At 44.0% G+C, this 9,062-nt stretch overlaps 1 long non-coding RNA gene across 1 annotated transcript; it reads left to right on the forward strand.

Annotated features, from left to right (window-relative positions):
* On the forward strand, window positions 1-8,727 carry LOC132389126 (uncharacterized). Its single transcript, XR_009510430.1, has 3 exons — window positions 1-92; window positions 2,651-2,797; window positions 8,553-8,727. It is a non-coding gene; the product is annotated as an uncharacterized LOC132389126 (long non-coding RNA).
* Window positions 8,728-9,062: the final 335 nt, after the last annotated feature.

The following is a 9,062-nucleotide window of genomic DNA, read 5'->3' on the forward strand; positions in this document are numbered from 1 at the left end:
AAAAAAACATTACGTCCTCTAACCAAGTCGCAGCAGATGGCGGAGTGGCAGATTTCAAGACCAGCAAGATTCTCCTACGGGCCAAAAGCGATGTAAGTAAAATGGTATCCTACTGCTTTGCATTAAACCAAAAACATCATCTGCCCCACCAAATACAGTTATAAATGGGCACGGTCTCAGTGTCACTCCCAAAACCTCACTGATAATTTTTAAATCCAGTACCCAGTAGCCATCAAGCCGAGGGCAAGACCAAAATGCATGCACTAAACCAGCCGGAGAGAAGGAACACCTTTCACAGCCAGCGTCTGTCCCAGGATATATGTCAGCATGCCTGGCTTTACTTAACTATACCGTGTAAAACTTTAAATTGTATGATCCATAGTCGAGCACATCATGACGAGGAATGAACCCAATATTGCCAAATATTCCTGAGCCAGATCCACTCCAAGGTCAACCTCCCAGTTGGTCGTAGTTTTGTTGAGAACTTGAACTCCCAAAGACATCAGCTGAGAGTATAGTACAGAGATCAGCCCTTTATTATTAAAGCTGAGAATGAGTTTGTCCCACAACATAGCAGGTGCTAGATCAGGGAAAGAGGGGAATGTTTCCTTGACAATGAGGAGGATCTGCAGGTATTGAAAATAAAATGATTATACGAAAGACCACATTTACTGCACAGGTTATCAAAACTATTAAATATATTATCAGTGCACAAATCTTTAATGCGCATAAGAGCGTTCAAAACTCATTGTCTAAAAACTGAATCGAGTGTGGAGGGAAGAAATAGATGATTTCTGTGAATGGGACCCAAAACTGAGCTGATGCGAAATTGAGTAATCATTTTGACGGTGAAGAGTACGACAGGGTTAGATGTAATTTGAGAGGATTTTAATGGCAATGTTCTACGACCCCCCTCTCCTAACACCTTGAAATAATCTAGATGACTTAATTGCATGGAAAGAGGCTCAACTGTAATTGCAAAAAGATTCTATGATTCTTAAGTTGGTGAGTGAGCAGTTCGAAGTCCTGGTCCATATATGTACCAATGAAATCGGTATGAATGGGAAGGTGGCTCTGCAAAGTGAGGTCAGGGATTTAGCTATTAAACTAAAGGGCAGGACCAACACCCATCCCAGTGTGCCCATACCTAGGAAGACCATGCAGTTTAGCACGTGGCCCAAGTTACGGTGCAGTTGGGAGGGCTTCAATATTCAGTGTGTTTACTCCAAGGAACGTGAGATGTCTACAGAAGAGATGGAAGACGGTTTACACATAAACTGGAGAGGAACTGATATCCCAGAGGGAAGGTTTGTCAGGAATGTGCATGCGAGTCTTTGGGGGAGTAGTTGAACTGGAGGTGCAGAGGGATGGGATTCAGAGTTCAGGAGCAAATAGCGGAGTCGATATGGAGACAGATATTGTTCAGACCTCAGAAAAAGGCAGGAATCAAAAGGTTGTGCATCAAGCGGCTGGTGCCCTGAGCTCCGTATATTTCAATGCAGGAAGATTTAAAGACTGGTAGGTGAGCTCAGGGCAGGAATCAACACAGTGAATTATGATATTGTAGCCGTTATTGATAATAGGGTGCAGGAGGGACAAGCATCTCAGCACGATTTATCGGGTTTCACTATTTTCAGACGTGAGAAACTGGAAGAATTACAGGAAGAGGGGCGACATTACAGGGCTGAGCAAATGTTACCGCAAAACACAGTCAGAACAAACAAGACAACTTGTCTAATTGAGGCTTTACGGGTGGAAATACAGAAACACAGAAAACCTACAGCGCAGCACAAGCCCTTCGGCCCACAGAGTTCCGCCCAGCTTCACCCTACCTTAGAAATTACTCGGCTTACAAACAGCCCTCTATTTAAGCTCCAAGTACCAGTACAAATGTTTGTTTAAAGAGCCTATTGTATCCGCCTCCATCACCTTTGCCAGCAGCCCATTCCACACACAGACATCACTCTCTGCGTATAACACTCTCTCTTGACATTTCCTCTGTACCTACTCCCCAGCACATTAAACCTGTGACTTCTTGTTGCAACCATTTCAGCCCTGGGGAAAAAGCCTCTGACTATCCTCACGGTCAATGGCTCTCGTCATCTTGTAGTCCTCTATCAGCTCACCTGTCATCCTCCGTCGCTCCAAGAAGAAAAGACCGAGTTCACTCAGTCTGTCTTCATAAGACATGTTCCCCAAGCCAGGCAACTTCCGATTTACTTCCGAGAGTGAGGCGACCAGAACTGAGCACTGTTCTGCAAGTGGGGTCTGACCAGGGTCCCATGAGGTTGCAAGATTACCTCAGAGCTACTAAATTCAATTCGACGGTTTATGATGGCCAATGCCCTCTTAACCACAGAGTCAAGCTGCGCAGCTGCTTTGAGCTTCCTGTGTTTTCGGACCCCAAAAGCCATCTGATCCTCCACACTGCCAAGAGTCATGCCATTAATTTTATATACTGCCATAATATTTGACCTACAAAAATTAACCACTTCACTCCACAGAACTCCATCTGCTGTTTCTCAGCCCGGGTTTGTATTTTATGAATGTCCCGCTGTAACTTCTGACAGCCCGCCACTCTATCCACAACACCTCCAAACTTTGCGTCATCTGCAATCTTAATAACCCATCCGCTCACCTCCTTACCCAGGTCACTTATAAAAACCAGGAAGTCTGAAGATCTCAGAACAGATCCCTGAGGCACACCACTGATCTCCGAGCTGCATGCAGAATATGAACCGCCTACAGCTACGATGGACAACCACTTCTATGGGCAAGCCAGTTCTGGATCCACAAAGTAAGTCCCCTTGGATCCCTTGCCTCCTGACTTTCTCAATAAGCCTTGCCTGGGGTTCTTTAACAAATGACTTGCTGAAATCCATGTACACTACATCTGATGCGCTTCCTTCATCAATGGGAATGAGGAAATGAGGAATATTTAAATGTATCGCCGTGACATTGGAACTACATTGTAGACCAGCGAACAGACTGCTGCATGAGTAGGAGCAGATCTGCAGAGAGATTGCAATGTTAGAACCATAGAACCATAGACCATTACAGCAGATAAATGGGCCTCTAGGTCCTTCTTGGCTGTGCCGAAACATTTTTCTTCCTGGTCCCATGAACTTGCACCTGGACCATATCCCCCCATACACCTCTCATCCATGTACCTGTCCATGTTTTTCGTGAAGTTCAATGTTCAATGTTCAAAGTGAGTCCGCATTTGCCAAATCATCTGGCAGCTCATTCCACACTCCTACCGCTCTCTGTGTGAAGAAGCCCCCCAATGTTCCCTTTAAACTTTCCCCACTTAACCCTTAACCCATGTCCTCTGTTTTTTTTTCTACCCATGCCTCGGTGCAATAAGCCTGCTTGAATTCAATATATCTATACCCATCATAATTTTATATACCTCTATCAAATCTCCTCTCATCCTTCTGCGCTCCAGAGAATAATGTCATAACCTATTTAACCTTTCTCTGTAACTCAGTTTCTCAAGTCCCGGCAACATCCTTGTAAATCTTCTCTGCACTTTTTCAACCATATTAATATCCTTCCTGTAACTAGGTGACCAAAACTGCACACAATGCTCCAAATTCGGCCTCCCCAGTGCCTTATACAACCTCCTCATAACATTCCAACTCTTATACTCAATACTTCGATATGTAAAGGCCAAAGTACCAAAAGCTCTCTTTACGACTCTGTCTCCCTCTGAAGCCACTGTACGGAACGTTGTATCTGTATTCCCAGATCTCTCTGTTCTGCTGTACTCTTCAGGGCCCTGCCATTTACGCTGCATGTTCTACCTTGGATTGTCCTTCCAAAGTGCAATACCTCACACTTGTCTGTATTAAGCTCCACATACCATTTTCAGCCCATTTATCCATCGGGTCGAAATCCCTCTGCAAGCTTTGGAAACTTTCCCCACTGTTAACCATTTCTCCAATCTTTGCATCATTAGCAAACTTGTTAATCCAATTTACGGCATTATCATCCAGATCATTGATATAGATGACAAACAACAGTGGACCAAATGCTGATACCTTTGGCACACCACTAGTCACAGGCCTCCACTGAGAGAAGCAATCGTCCACAATCACTCTCTGGCTTCTCCCACTGAGACAATGTCTAATCCAATTTACGACCTCATAATGTATACCTGGCGACAGAATCTTCCTAACTTATCTCCCATGTGGGACCTTGTCAAAGGCTTTACTGAAGTCTATGTAGACAACGTCCACTGCCTTCGCTTCATCCACTTTCCTGTTAACCTCCTCGACAAACTCTAATAGATTTGTTAAACATGACTTATCACAACGAAAGCCACTGCGACTCTGCCTAATAATTCCCTGTCTATCCAAAGACTTGTAGATGCTATCTCTTAGTACTCCATCGAATAATTTACCTACACAGACGTCAGACTTACCAGCCTACAATTTCCCGGATTACTTTTAGAGCCCTTTTAAACAACGGAACAACATTAGCTCTTCTCCAATCCTCCGGCAATTCATCCGTGGATACCGTCATTTTAAATATATCTGCCAGGGCCCCTGCAATTTCAACACCAGTCTCCTTCAAGGTCCGAGGGAATACCCTGTCAGGTCCTGCGGATATATCTACTCTGATTTGCCTCAAGATAGCTAGCACCCTCTCCTCTTCAATCTGTGTCGGTTCCGTGACCTCACTACTTGTTTCCGTTATTTCCATTGATTCCATGTCAGTTTCCTTATTAAAGAGACGGAAAAATACCATTTAAAATCTCCCCCATTTATGTTGATCCCATACGTAGCGGACCACTATGATCGTTCAGAGGACCAAATTTGTCCTTTACTATCCTTTTGCTCTTAACATTCCCTCAGAAGATCTTTGGATTTTCCTTCACCTTGATTACCAAAACAACCTCCAGTCTTCTTTTAGCCCTCCTGAATTCTTTCTTAAAGATTTTGTACCTGACTTATATCTCTCACTTCTTCTTTATCAGAGTTCCAATATCCCTTGAGAACCAGGGTGCCTTATTCTTATTCACTTTGCCTTTATTCCTAACAGGAAAATACAAGCTGAAAATTTCTCCTTTGAAGGCCTCCCACTTACTAATAACATTCTTGCCAGAGATCAACTTGCCCCAATTCACGGTTTTGCATACTTAGATCTTCAAATAAAACCTTTTTCCAGTTTAGAACTTCAGCTCGCGCAGCAGATCTGCCTTGTACATGATCAAGTTCAAACTGAAGGCGTTATGATAACTTTAACCAAAGTGTTCTCCCCGATACACAATTACGTCACCTGTCCTAACTTGTTTCCTAATAAGAGGTCTAATATTGCATTCTCTCTAGTTAGTACCTCCATATATTGATTTAGAAAACTTCCCTGAACACATTTTACAAACTCTAACCCGTTTGGACATTTAACAGCATAGAAGTCAATTTTTGGAAAATTAAAATCCCCGACTATCACAACTTTATTTTTCCTGCAGTAGTCTGCTATCTCTCTGCGGATTTGCTCCTCTAGTTCTCGCTGACTATTGGGTGGTCTATAATGCAACCCCAATAATGTGGTCATACCATTCCTGTTTCTCAGCTCCACCCATATGGCCTCGGTCGACAAACCCTCTAATCTTTCCTGCCCGAGCACTGCAGTAGCATTTTCTCTGACTAGCAATGCCAACGCCTCCTCCCTCCACCGTTCCTTTCTCTTCCTCATCAGAAACATCAGAACTCCAGTCCGGCATCTCCTGTAGCTAAGCTTCAGTAATGGCTATAATGTCGTAAATTCATGTGTCAATCCACGCCCTCAGTTCGTCAGCCTTCCCCAGAATACTCCGAGCTTTGAAATAAACACACCTCAGAAGATTATTCTCAGCACACGCAACCCTTCTATTCATGACTTTGCAAGAACAGTTAACAACATTTTTTTTCCCCCCAGCTCCACTGTTTGCTCTGGCACATTGTCTCCGATTCCCCCGCATAACTGGTTTTAACTCTCCAAAAATCACTAACAAAACTCCCTACAAGGATATTGGTCCCCTTGTAGTTTAGGTATAACACACCTCACCTGTACACATCCCACCTGTCACAGAAGATTAATAGCAAAAGGATAGTGAGGGATAAAATGGCTCCTTAGAGAATCAGAGTGGACAGCTACATACGGAGCCGAAGGAGTTGGGGGAGATTTTGAACAATTTCTTTTCCTTGGTGCTCACAAAGGAGAAGGATATTGAATTGTGTAAGGTAAGGGAAACAAGTAGGGTAGTTATGTAAACCATGACGATTAAAGAAGAGGACGTACAAAAGCTTTTAAAGAATATAAAAGTGGATAAGTCTCCGGGTCCTGACAGCATTTTCCCTGGGACCTTGACGGAGGTTAGTGTAGAAATAGCGGGTTCTCTGACAGAAATATTTCAAATGGCATTAGTACGGGGATGGCGCCGGGGGATTGTTGAATAGCTCATGTGGTTCCACTGTTTAAAAAGGGTACTAAGAGTAAACCTAGCAATTATCGGCCTGTATGTTTGACGTCAGTAGTGAGTGAATTAATAGACAGTATTCTCAGAGATAGTATATATAGTTACCTGGATAGACAGGGTCTGATTAGGAGCAGTCAACATGGATTTGTGCGTGGAAGTTCATGTTTGACAAATCTTTTTTTGAAATTCCTGAAGAGGTTAAGAGTAAAGTTGACGAGGGTAAAGCAGTGGATGTTGTCTATCAGGACTTCAGTAAGGTCTTTGACAAGTTTCTACACTGAAGGTTAGTTAGGAAGGTTCAATCGCTAGGTATTAATATTGAAGTAGTAAAATGGATTCAACAGTGGCTGATTGGAGATGCCAGAGAATAGTGGTGGATAACTGTTTGTCAGGTTGGAGGCCGGCATTTACTGGTGTACCTCAGGGATCTGAATTGGGTCCAAAGATGTTTGTCATATACATTAATGATCTGGATGATGGGGTGGTAAATTAGATTAGTAAGTATGCAGATGATACTAAGATAGGTGGCGCTGTGCATAATAAAGCAGGTTTTCAAAGCTTGCAGAGAGATTTAGGCCAGTTAGAAGAGTGGGCTGAATGATAGCAGATGGAGTTTAATGCCGATAAGTGTGAGGTGCTACATTTTGGTAGGAATAATCAAAATAGGACATATATGGTAAATTGTAAGGCATTGTGGAATGCAGTAGAACAGTGTGATCTAGGAATAATGATGCATCGTTCCCTGAATGTGAATCCTCGTGTGGATAGCTTGGTGAAGATAGTTTTTGGTATGCTGGCCTTTAAAAAATCAGAGCATTGATTATAGGAGTTGGGATGTAATGTTAAAATTGTACAAGCCATTGGTGATTTCAGATTTGGAGTATTGTGTACAATTCTGGTCACCGAATTATAGGAAAGATGTCAAGGATTTAGAGAGAGCACAGAGGAGATTTACTAGAATGTTACCTGGGTTTCAGCACCTAAGTCACCGGAAAAGGTTGAACAAGTTCGGTCTTTATTCTTTAGCGCGTAGAAGGTTGAGGGGGGACTTGATAGAGGTTTTTAAAATTATGAGGGGAATAGATAGAGTTGACATGGATAGTTTTTTTCCATTGAGCGTAAGGGAGATTCAAACAAGAGAACATGAGTTGAGAGTTATGTTGCAAATATTTAGTGCGTGAAATGTGGGGAGACTTCTTTATTAAGAGAGTGGTAGCTGTGTGGAATGAACGTCCAGTAGAAGAGGAAGAGGCAGGTTCGATTTTGTCATTAAAATAATCCATAGGTATATGGACAGGAAAGGAATAGAGTGTTATGGACTGAGTGTTGGTAGGTGGGATTATGTGAGAGTATGCGTTCGGTACCGACTAGAAGGGCGGAGATGGCCTGTATCCGTGTTGTAGTTCTGATATGGTCATATGGTTATATCAAGAGCTCTCGATGATCCTGAAATCTGAAACCCTGCCCCTACTCCAGTTCCTCAGCCACATGTCATCCTCGCTGGCACGTGACATAGGTATCAATCCTGTGATTACCACCCTCGAGAACCAGCTTTTAACTTCCTACAATGCTGTCGATACTCACGCTTCAGGGCCTCTTCACTCGTTCTTCCTTTGTCCTTGGTACCGATGTGTACCATGACATCTGTCTGATCACCGTCCCGCTACAAAATCTGTGCACGCGATCGGAGACATCCCTGTCCATGGAACCCGGAAGGCAACAAACCATCCGGGAGTCACTGTCATCGCCACAGAACCTCCTGCCTGTAACTCAAACTACCGAGTCCCCTATCACTACCGCTCTCCTTGTCTTCCACTCTCCATTCAGCACTGCAGAACCAGACCCAGTGGCAAACGTCTGGCTGCCGCAGCTTGTTCCAGGTTAGTCATCGACCCCAACAGTATCCAAACCGGTATACGTGTTGAGTACAATGGCCACAGGGGAAACCTCCTCGGACTGCGCTTCTCTTCCCTCGCCTGACCGTAACCCAGGTAACTGAGCGCTGCTCCTTTGGCAGAACAACCTACGTGAAACTACTATCTATAAACTCCTCATTCTCCCGAATGATGCGGATGTAATCTCTCTCCAGCTCCAGTTCCGTAAAGCGGTTTGTTGGGAGCAACAGCTGGAAGCACTTCCCGCAGGGACTCCGGATATCTCCCTAATTTTCCACATCCTGCCAGGCACTCTCTCTACTGCAAGCGGAAAAACAAACAAACAAAAATAAACAACAACTACCGGAACACGTTCTCAACTCTGACTGTTCATGCCGAAGCCCGTTGAGACAATGCCTTGACACTCTGCCCCTTCTCATTCCACTGCCCACTCCCAACGCTGCCTGCTGTATACGTCGGTCTTTGGTCATCTGCGTCACGCGCCTGCGCAGTGTAGTCTCACTTCCCCAGTACTGATAGACAATTTTGCTCTCCGAGATGCATTTACTTCATTGCTTCATTGCTTCATTGCTTCCTTGCTTGAGGGATTGAATATAAGTGCAGGGAGTTTATGCTGCAACTGCACAGGGTAGTGATGAGGCCGCACCTGGAGGACTGCATGCAGTTCCTGTCTCCTGACTTGACAATGTATGTGCTGATTTTGA

Source organism: Hypanus sabinus, unplaced genomic scaffold (genome assembly GCF_030144855.1).
Source record: "Hypanus sabinus isolate sHypSab1 unplaced genomic scaffold, sHypSab1.hap1 scaffold_477, whole genome shotgun sequence".
Lineage (NCBI taxonomy): Eukaryota > Metazoa > Chordata > Chondrichthyes > Myliobatiformes > Dasyatidae > Hypanus > Hypanus sabinus.